We start from the raw sequence: 11,660 nt of genomic DNA, 5'->3' as shown, positions 1-11,660 counted from the left end.
ATTTCATATATGATTTTTTTCTTTTTTACCTAGAGAGGAACACCCCTATTTTATGGAACTATATCCATTTTGACACCAGCCAGAAAAAAAAAAAAAAAAAAAAAAAAAAGGAAGTTTGGGTAAATGATTGAACAGCTTGGGGTCTCAGCTTATGCAGTTCACAGGACAGCAGCCCCTGACACCAGGCAGGGATGGAAGGGCTGTGTTAAAAGGAAAAACAGTGATGACCCTGTTTGATCTGGAGTTGTGATAAATAATGAATGTGAATCACAAGGACAAAATAACACAGTAGTTTTCACTGCCCCTAATGTGAAAATGTTTCCTCTTCCCTCTGCTTCATGTCCAAGAGAGCATCACCATTACCACCTCGCCCTTATGAGCACTGCTACCCTGAGAAACGAAGAGGCTGGAAGTGATTAATTTTGGGACTCCAGCCCCGGACACGCTAACCCGCATGCCTAACTCCACATGAGTAGCCGAAGACCAAGGGATTACTCCTGCAAGTCAAGTGAAGCACGTGTGTGTTTCTGGCTGAGGGTTTCTGACACGAAGGAGTCCAGCTTCCCAGGATGCAAGGATTAGGTTTTTATCCCTAGTGCCTAACAAGATATTGCTCTTTAAAACAGTCATTGGTGCACAGAAATAGGAAATATAAATGCCATTTCCAAGAGAGACGAAAATGTTTTCAGCGTAGTAACAAATATCCTGAAACAGTCTGCACTGGTGAGTGAACAGAGGATTACATTTAAATTCAACACTCTTAATGTACATTTCTAATCTTAAATTTCTAAAAAGATTAGCCATTTACAGTCTGAATAACGGCTTCTGCACTCATTCCAGCTAGTATAAAAATCATAAAGGTTAGCAAACTGTGTGGATCGGAATATAAACTAATCGGCATCTGGGATTAGGAAGAAATCTCCTCCAATTCATTGGTAAAGGCTTCCTCAAATACTGAACGGAGCCCATTATTCTGTTTGGCTGTTAATAACTCAGGTGACATTTGCCATATGCCATCAAAGAGCCTAGGGTCAATACAAATTTTATCTCTGTTAAGGCCTGTAGATTCAGCCTCAAATTGTGAGTCCACAATTCAATACTGAGTTCAGCATTCCTGTTTTTAAACAGTTTTTGAAAGTGGTAGGGATTATTTGGGAATCGTGTGATGCCAAGGTGCAAGGGAAGAAGCCACAGAGGGCCGGAAAAGAATGGAAATAAGATTTTGAGATAGGACAAATATCGAAGTAGGTGATCTTCTTTTTTTCTTCTTCAACCGTGCTGAAGTTGTCTTTTTAAACCTGAACCACTGTATCTCTCCAATCAAATCACATTCAAAGCAGTTATTCTAGTATGTCTCTAGCTGCATTTCCACAGTGATTTAGATACATTATTAATATGCTGAATTTCCTACAGAAAGGGAAATAAACTGAAGGATTTTTTTTCCATAGTTAAAGTACACTGAAGGTTTGACCTTAATGTAAGGATAAGACTCAACATGTTCCCCATTGGTTTTTCTGAAATAAGGTTTGACAGCCTTATATAGGCGGAATTAAGCCTCAGTTTCTTACGCTTCAAAACGAGTTGGCTTCACAAATCTGTTTTTTCTGGAGTTGCCAAGAATCCCAGCTAGGAACAATCCTCACTCCTCGATGTTGCTGCAGTGTCTTCATCCCACACGCCTGCAGTGCAGACCTACTACCTCTCCTGCACCTCCAGAGAGCCTGCGCCGTCTTTGCAGAGTGCTGGTGGAAAGGTTATAGAATCATAGAATGGTTTGAGTTGGAAGGGACCTTAAATATCATCTAGAATCATTCAGGTTGGAAAAGACCCTTGGGATCATCGAGTCCAACCATCAGCCCTACTCTACAAAGTTCTCCCCTACACCATATCCCCCAACATCTCATCTAAACGACCCTTAAACACATCCAGGGATGGTGACTCCACCACCTCCCTGGGCAGCCTATTCCACTGTCTGACCAAGTTTCAACCTGCCATGGGCAGCGACACCTTCCACTAGACCAGGTTGCTCAAAGCCCCATCCAGCCTGGCCTTGAACACTTCCAGGGAGGGGGCATTCATAACTTAGTTGAAGAGTTACATTTTCCCCAGAAGAATCCAACCACCAAAAGCTTTTCCCAGACCATCTAAAACCAGAAGTCCATCTGTACACTACCTGGCAGGGGCTAAGGGAGGATGTCTAGTGAAGAACACAAAATGGGGAGATTACATGGTGATACCTTGTTAGCAGTTGTTCCCTGACTCGAACTAATTACAGCAAACGGGTTTCTTAAGCCAGCGCCGGTGCCTCTGTGTTCAGCAGCTCTCCACACGTCTTTCTTTTGGGAATTCATCTGAGCCCTTTCTGAACCCACATAAACTTTTGGCATTCAGAGCACTCAGTTTTGTGAATGTCCTGTACGGAGAAGTTGTCCAGCACAAATCATGAGCAGAACAACTCCCTCGGGCTGTTTTGAAGCTCGCACCTGCTATTTGCCTGTGACTGGCCCTAAGTCCAGAGGTGATGCTGTCACATGCCTGGAAACCCTGCCAATCATGACGCCTGACAGAGCAGCCAAACACGCTCCATTTCCAGGAATATGAGAGGTTATTATGGTTATTTCTCAACGCTGAGTGAGGGCCTGCAAGCCTACAGCCCCAGTACTATGTGAAATAAAGGGTTCCCAGAGGTTCCTCCTTGGGCTGCAGCCAGCAAACACCTGCACACATACAAAACTCTCCATTCAAGCCAAAGGGACAACACCTGCGAGCAGAGTCACCCCCATGATGATACCTGTCTGGTTTCCCAACTGGGAGAAAACATGTTCCAAGCTGCGCCGAGTGACTGATGTGCTCCATGCTAATATTTGTTTCACAAGTCATAAATCTGCTTCACTCGCATAGTTCTGGGGTAACCATAAAACAACCTCTGAAGGTGGAAACTGCAAGAATTTCAGCCACCGCCAATGAGTGATAACTCACTGTAGTTTGAATATCTTATGCGTTACTAAATCAAAATTTAAATTAAAGGCAACTTTTAAAAGACACTAATATGATTTCTGAGCCTCTGAATACCTACCAGATCTATCCTTTGAGCACTGAAAATTTTTAGCCATAATATATCCAAGCCTGATGCTGTAAAATACTAAAAGCTCTGAACTGCAGTTACCAATTGATGTGGATGGTTTTCTGCCTGGGTTTTACATCTACATGCACACATTGCCAGAAATTAAGGTGGATGTTCACAAAAATCATTAAGATGATTTCTGAAAATCATTAAGATAAGTAACATAAAAGGCAAAGTCCTTGTAGAAAATCCCATATTATTGGAGAAGTAAAAAGACAGTTCTATACTAAACACTCTCTCTAACACAGTGAGACTAGAATCAAACCAGCTTTTAGAGACAGAAGGAAATAGCATCTCCCAAAACACCCAGGTATAGCATGAGATACTAAGAAACATATTTCGAAGAAATACGACTGCCTCTTCTTTGAGGAGTATGATGGAGAACTCTCAGGTATGGCAATTCTGTCCAGCCACAATACACAGGGAATGTAATGAGAAACACAACATATAGGACTAGTTTTTGGGAACACTTACATGCTTAACTTACTTGTGTGTGATCCCCTGGAATACATCCATTTCCCCAGTATTCAAATACAAAGGGTTTTAAGATGAAGATAACTTGCATCCAAGTAATGGAAGGAGGGTATTCTCCTCTTCCTCTCTAAAGAGGCTACAGGATTTATTGCATTGTATTGTGCCATTTCAAAATGGTTGTAAAAGTCTGTCCCTAGGCATAAAATCTGCTCACTTACTTTGTAGCAGTGCATCAGCTAATGAGCTCTTATTTGCCTTTCCAAATTAAATTACTCGTTACAGGTAGGAGGAATTTTGCAGTGGTGGGTTAAAAGTAATAGAGTAAAAAAAGCACATTAAGCAACTTTTCTAGTGTGTTCTAATTCAAAGGTACTTTACTGTTCTTCTAACACAGTAGTACTAAATTCACACATCAAGTCAAAGTTGCTGGGAAACTCCGAGGAAAGGTGCCCTTTTCTTTCACCATCAGACAGCGACGATGCTGCCGTTTTCCTCCGCCTCCAGTGGCTATGTCATCTCTGAGGCCAGTGTTCTGCTTCTTGAACATGACTTGGATGTTTATGAAATGTGAAATCAGCATCAACAGTCGGTAGCAACTTCAAGAAAGAAGCCTTGGGCTAACAAATAATTAAAAAAATCCTCATTTTTGCCCACAATGAGAAAAATCTACACAGCCACCACCTAAGGGCTTTCATTGCCGTCGGCACAGAAGGAATCCACATTTAGATAGTGCAGCCTAAACATTTTCACTCACTGAGCTCATCATTTATTTCAGTGGCAGACATCCCTATGTGAGACAACCTCACCAGTCATCAATCCCTCTTTAGATTAAACATGAAAGGGGGTATATCCTCCCATTAGCACAGGGGAGATGTACTAATATGGCCCAAATTAATGTCCTAATCATTCCTTGACAGAACAGAATTTAAAATATCCCAACTCTATCACTCCAAAATCATACAGTCTGAGTCTGATCATTTGAAAAATCGGTGTTGGTCATCAGGGATCTCAGATTTCAGATGAATTATTCAGAGTATCAGGCACAACCACACAAATTATGCTGGGGCAGAGGAAGTGGAACAACAGGGGGAAATGAGGGAACCTCGGTGAAAATTTAAACACAAAACAGTTCGGCCAAACCTCAACTTCTTCCCAGTTATTTAGTTACAGAACAGCACTTTCCTCCAAGAGAGTGCTTGCAGAAAACACCATCTTTGTGCATACTTGCTTGAATACACATTCGTATGGGTTTTCATTCTTAGTGTTTACTGGGGCCCTGGTTACATTCTCCAGCCAATTTACTCATATAATGTGTTTTTTTCTCCCTCTGGCTACCGTGAAACAAAGCTTCAAAAGGGATAGGCAGGAAAAAAATTCCTCTTGATAATGTTTTTCTCCTAAATACTGAGGAATTCTACTTCCCTAGCACTGTTCGCACTATTTACATGCATGTAGCTGTGTACATATCCCAGCTTACCAACCTTACTAACTGTGTTCCGCACAAGGGATATAACTGAATAGGGTTATTCATAACCAAACCCTCACACAGCTCAGCCAGTGCCAGAATTTTAGTCTATGCTCACAGGGCTGTGATTAGTGCTAGAGAACATTGTGAATATCAGCCCGGCTAACTATTAGTCCAAATAACCGAGAAAGGAATGCAATAGATTCTCCAGGAAATACTGTAAGAGAATCAAGGTTTGGGTGTTTGCATTTGTTTGTTTGTAAATGTTCTCATTATCTCATCTGTAAGATTTACACTCCATGAAAGAATTACCAGGGGAAATTCTATAGACTGTTCAATGAAAGAAGGCATATAGATCATCACGTCACTCCTTTTGGATACGAAAGCCTCTGAATTTCCCAGTGCCAAAATTTTGTGCAGAATATTCATCACGATACTGTTAATCATATCCTTATTGACTATACAAACCATTTGTAGAAAGTTTCACAGAATTTAAAAACAGAGCTGAGAGCCTGATCTCCTATATATCTCAAATCAGTATGTTTTATCCCTATTTTAAACCCCCAAATTAAATCACAGCAGTTTAGTCCTTTGGAGAGTAGATTTATATATAAAAGGAGAAGAACCTGTCACTAATATCAAGATCTCTACAAAAGAAAAAATGGACTAAGTGAGAAACATCTAGCTGGTTCCAGCGAGCACATTGTGCCTGATATACTGGAGAAGCTGTGTAACTCCTGATCTGACACGAGGTAAAAGTCCTAATCAATTTAACTGTTGCAATTAGTTTGACCATAAATATGAAAGGAAAATACAGCATCGAGGCACCTATGATCAGGGAAGGGTGGGTTTGCACCGGTGCAGAACTGGCAAAAAGCCATCCAAGGCCCCCCGTTCATCTCTTATGCTCCAGAGGGATGCAGAAAAATGAAACAACTCCCAAATAACCAAGATATATGTGGCCAATTTCATCCAAGAGAAAAAATAAATCCTTCCTGACAGTCTGTAAGACCTCACCGGAGCCACAAAACAAGAGAATGTTTATTTGATAATAATTATTCTCTTTTGAAACTGCAAGTGTTACGAGGATGCTGAGAGCAACACCGGCTGTGCTGGTCCCCGTACCCTCACCAGGGACTGAATAACAGGAGGGATAACAGGCTCTCAGACTGCGAGACAAGGAACTGCCACCAATCTCCTGACAAAGCTCTCACTCACACATGCACAGAAAGATGTACAGATTTTTCCACAAAGCGGATGAAAGAATGTATTTAAAAATACATATTTAACATCCTCTTAAACATCCCTACCTGTGACAGCTTTTACAGGACAAACAGTTTTATTATTTAGGGCTCTGTGGGATAGGAAATTGTGTCTTCTTTTAAGGGTGGATTTGTCTAACTTAAGCTTGCAACCACTGGGTCCTGTAATACCTTTGTCAGGTAGATAAAGTGGCTACTGACTCTTGGATATCTTTTCCATGGGTCAGTACCTACCTGTGGTGACCAAGTCACTTCTCAGCTTCTTCCCTGATGAGCTAAATATGTTGAGCTGCTTATGCCTCATGTTGTCACGCCTGTTTTCTGAATCCTTTTTCATACCTTTCCTTTGAACTTACCATACTACTTCTACATTGCTTTTAACTGTGAACACCAAAACTGGATGGAGTTTGTAACAGTAGCCTTACCACTGTTGTGCATGTGGGCAACATCAAATCCTCTTATCTGCTTGATAATACTCTTTTTTACATCTCAGGATTGCATTGGCCTTTTTGCCACAGAATTACAGTGAGATTTCATTTTGAGGTGCTTAGCCAAAAAGAATCCTAAATCTTTTTCAAATTCCTTGCTTTCCAAAAGAAAGCCTCCTGCCCTGTGTAGCCTCTTGTCTTCATTCTTTATTACATTGCTTTGCACCTAGCTAATATTCAAACTTTTTTTTTATTTTGACCTCTTCATTAAGCACTTCAGGTCACTCAGCAATAATAATTTGCCCCTTTATCATTTTTTCTTCCATTTGTTCACTATTAACCTGTGCCTTGTGTAAACCTGATTCGGTATCATTTCTTTCATCAGTGATAAAAACATTTGGCCTTTACTCAAAACTTGATTCCTAGAGGAATCTATTAAAAAGGAGTTTTATGTAACATTCAGAGTCTGTGCAAAGCATTAACCGTATCAAAATCGGGAGCACCATCGCCATTTTCAACCTGACTTTTACCAGGCATCAAGTATAAAGGAGGAAAACTTCTTGTCATAGTTAGAGCAATGATGCCACCCCCTTCCAGGGTGTTGTGATGATGAACTCCCCTAAGATACTGCAGGGACAACCTGTTTGCCTCAAACACTTGCCTCATATGTAAACTTTGAGGTAAATCAGCCCTTCTAAAATAGATGTCTATAGGTATGCGAGACCTCCGAGTGCCTCCAGGCTCCAAGGTATGCTGGCACGCCTGGCTGTACCTCAGATCCATCCCTAGGGAAGCCCCAGGTATCATCAACTGTTCGATGAGTCTGAAGGGACCTGCCCTGGTCAGTCTGGATAAAAGGAAAACAAAGACTGTAGGGTGTAGTACTGTCTCCATCTCACTCCAGAGCCTAGATCTGGTTCCCTGTAGTCAGTGGCAACAAAAGCAGGTGGCAACTAAATCTTCTGTGAGGCTTCAGCAGCACCTAGTTGTCTCAGTTTCCTCTCCGTGAACCTACTTCTGGTTCTTTCCACAGTCAGGTTTACGAGGTACTTAACATTTACATGAAAATTCAGTATTTAATTAAGCTGAATTACATTCCAGCATTGTGCTGAGATTGTTTTGGAGGCCAACTAAATATACAGAAAAATTATGTGTAGCTGCTTAAGCAAAATATTATAAGATAAATTTGGGTCTCTCTATTAAATGACAGAATGGCAGCATCTCTTCTCCATGCCCAGTGTGTTACAACACTGTTTCACTCAGAGCTGAAATGAATTATTTGACAAGAATGGGGGGCACGATGTGTCTCCTAAAGGAAATGTGACTGAGTCATTTATATTTTTTGTTCTCACTCTCTGTTCTACTTATGCCACAGATGGCAGAAAATAGGAGTCAAACCAACTTAATACAGACACTCAGTTCAAAATGGCATCTATTTTAGTTTTCCGAGTATAATTACGAGGAATAGGTGTAAACATATTGTTACTGTTTTAGACAAACAAATCAAAAAATGCAGCTCCCTCCAAAATCACCCTGAAACTCCAATTCTTCCCACATTCCCCCTCATAAACCAGTGTAGCGGAGTTACTTTGACAAAACCCAAGCAACTGATGCAATGATTTCAATGGCATTGAAAATGCCTCTCCATGTGACTGAGTGGGACCAAAGGTGACCGGAAATAAAGTTGCTAAACAAAATCTTTATAAGTTTTCGAAAAGTCAAGAGAAAAACCTGACTTTTGTGCTATTCCCAATGATTAGAAATCTTCACATAATTCAAGACAGAGCTCTCAACTCTGCCAATATAGTGAAATAGATCTTACTTTTATTGCTGCCCATCAGAAATCAAAATCGCGACTCCAGCAGAATCCACTTCTGCCTTCTGGGGGAAGTTTTAGCAAATGGTTCTGCCACAGCTAAGAGAAATCAACTCAATATACTGCTTGCTCGTAGAAGATCAGACTCTTCTCATTCCCTTGACAAGTCAGAGACAAGGAAGTTTTGGCTCACACACCTAAAATCACACAAATCTTTATTTCATCAGTTCCAAGCAAATGACTTCATAACCTTTGCCCCCAGAGCCATGCATGTATCTGCAAACAGTCTGTGGTCCGATTAAAAAGCTAAATGCCTGAGAAAATCAGGGATATGTAAAGTCTGGGAGTTACAATATAATCCTCCTGTGAAAAAAAATGGGGACAATGGTCCAATATTAAGGAGATGATCATATACCTTCCTCATCTCTTGGCAAAATAATTTTAGTCCCTCTATAGGTTATCAGCCAAACAGTGACCCTCTGACACTCACCTTCTTGTCTGAAGATTGATTCGTTTCACAAGAATAGTTGCCTGCCTTGATGACTACCCTACAACTGACGTGGAGGTGGACACAGTTTGGCATGCATGAAATAGAGAATCCCTTTCTAACCACCTCCAAGTGATGAGACATCGTACCTACCGGCTCTGCCTTCCCACCCCGATACCAGCTTTGGTTATGCAGCAGAAGAGAGAAGGTTTGCTCAGGGAAGGAGATATTTCATTAAACATGTTGTGTCCACAGAAGTCAATGATGTTTTTCACTAAATTCCACAGGTTAGCAGTTTTAATCCATCTTAAATTTATATTTTGGCAATTAACTCAAGCTGCACACCTGAAAATTACTTTAAATGTCGCTTCCTGCTTCCTTTGGGGATTATCTTTCTGCTAAACGCTAAGGATAATTGTAACAGATATGTACAGATGAATGCTAAAAGTACCAGTGAACTGTCTTTATACTTCAAATAAATAAAAATACATGACTGAAAAACAACTAAGATATCTTCCTGATCTCCACTGACTTTTTCAGAACCCTTAAAGTCTGGAAATACACAAAATATCTATTACTGTATTTTCTAGATATTTTACTATATCTGTCACCATTTGCAGACAGCAGAAAATTAATGCATTGACATTAGTATCCAAATTGTAAACCTGTAATTAAGGAGATTTTCATTAGCTGAAAGCAGGAGTCAAACCTTGCAGTTAAAGTTTGGGTAGCAGACATTCCTCTCTGGCTATGGCTTAGAAAAATCTCATACAACAATTTTGGAGGTGAAATTTCATGACCTTTGAAATGGCTCAACCTTCATCAAAAAGTAAGAATATTTTAGTAACAATTTAAAGAATTATGTTTTAAATCCCTTAACATAAGTAAGAATTTCACTCCCTTAAGCACGTCCAAAACTAGGAGATTAAGTTTACCGTAAAGTGGGAAATATTTATGGGAACCCCTTTGCAAAATCCTGGTACCCAATTATTAATTTGGTCCCTTTAATATGCCAACAGCTAATCTAATGGCATTGCCATCAAATATTTGGCAGACTAAAATGAAATCTCCAATAAGATGAATAGATCTGTGTGTCTTCTAATATTTTATCAGAAGATGGACTTGATGCTCTGACAATTCAAGATGCCATTAGTTTTGATATGATCAGCAAAGACAGGGGAAGTTGGATTATTCTCATTCTAATACACGCCTTGTAACATAATGATCTATTGCTAAAAGAGGAAATCTCTTCTTTCAGTGGAGCAAGCTTTACCAGCCACCAAAGTCTTGCAGGCTATCAGCTGCCTAATCCAAAACTGGGATTCTCACAAACAATCCTCAGCCTGTCAAGTACAACCCTGTAACAGATTCTATTAAAAAAAACACCCACCCATCCAAATAAAAACCTCACCACAGAATATGTGTTTTTTCTGTAAATAGATCTTTTGTTTCACCGGCAGTTTGAGGATCCTTATTTTCAGTGCTATTACTTGGATGTAGGTTTGCCACCCTTAAGACATGCACTAAATGAGAGGACAGGATTTTCCAAATACTGAGAAAGCATGTGAGTGGCAGTGCATCATTCCCAGTGCCAGGAACAGCATGCCAAGCACAGAGGAGTTTCTCCAGACCCCAGTATTAACCTTAATTTTTAAAAAACTTTTTGCACACTGTGACCCCATCGAACCATGAGCAGAATGAATGCCCCCAAAATATTTTTCAGCCACCTGCCCCTCTCTACAAAGCCCACCTGTACATGTCTTTCTCTCAGAAATAGGTCAGAAAAAAGAAAAGGAACTAAAAAAAACTAATAAGATGAAGCAGTTTCTTCTTACATTACTGAAGTTACTAAAACACGAAAATCAAAGCAAGAAAATGAATGTAAAATACTGTATTTAATGTAATCATAGGCTTATTCTTCATGAATATGGAATTGTGGCTCAAATTCTGAGTTAAACTAGTTTAGATCTAGAATAAAGTCACTGAGGATCAACAAATTTTTTTTAAATTCATTACCTATAAATGAAATCAGAATCTGACCCTACATCAGCATTTGTAAATCAGGTATTTGACCAAATTTGAAGGGAAAACTAAGGTCAAGATTTGAACTCTATCTTCCTGAAGGGAAAGAGTATGAAAGGACCTTCCTAAAATGAAAAACCCAGAAAATGGTCAGTATAATAGACCTATAGAGCTTCATAGCTTAAAAGTGCTGTCCAAATATTAGCTAAATCCTTACTATAAACCTGCGAGGCAGATAAGATGGAAGCACTTATGCTAAAAATAAATAAAACCTAGAACTGTCTCATATAACCATAAGATTTTATTAAAAATAAACAGGGCTGGTTGGTATCCTTAACCTCAAGGTCACAAAACAAAGTACTAGGCACTAGAGGATAGCGGCAGAAGCCAGTACTCCAAAATCACTGTGTCTAATTAAGGATTCCAGAGAATCTCTGCTTTATGCTCTCTCCTGTCTCGAAGCATTTGCTGCGAGAACATTCAAATGCCACCGGGAGACTGACATGCTACTTGTTAGGTCAACAGTCCCATTGAGACTTCTTCTCATCGGCTTCGTCGGATTCTGGGTCAACTATATATGCT

Source organism: Strix uralensis, chromosome 3 (assembly GCF_047716275.1).
Source record: "Strix uralensis isolate ZFMK-TIS-50842 chromosome 3, bStrUra1, whole genome shotgun sequence".
Lineage (NCBI taxonomy): Eukaryota > Metazoa > Chordata > Aves > Strigiformes > Strigidae > Strix > Strix uralensis.
Note: the sequence above shows the minus strand (reverse complement) of the source record.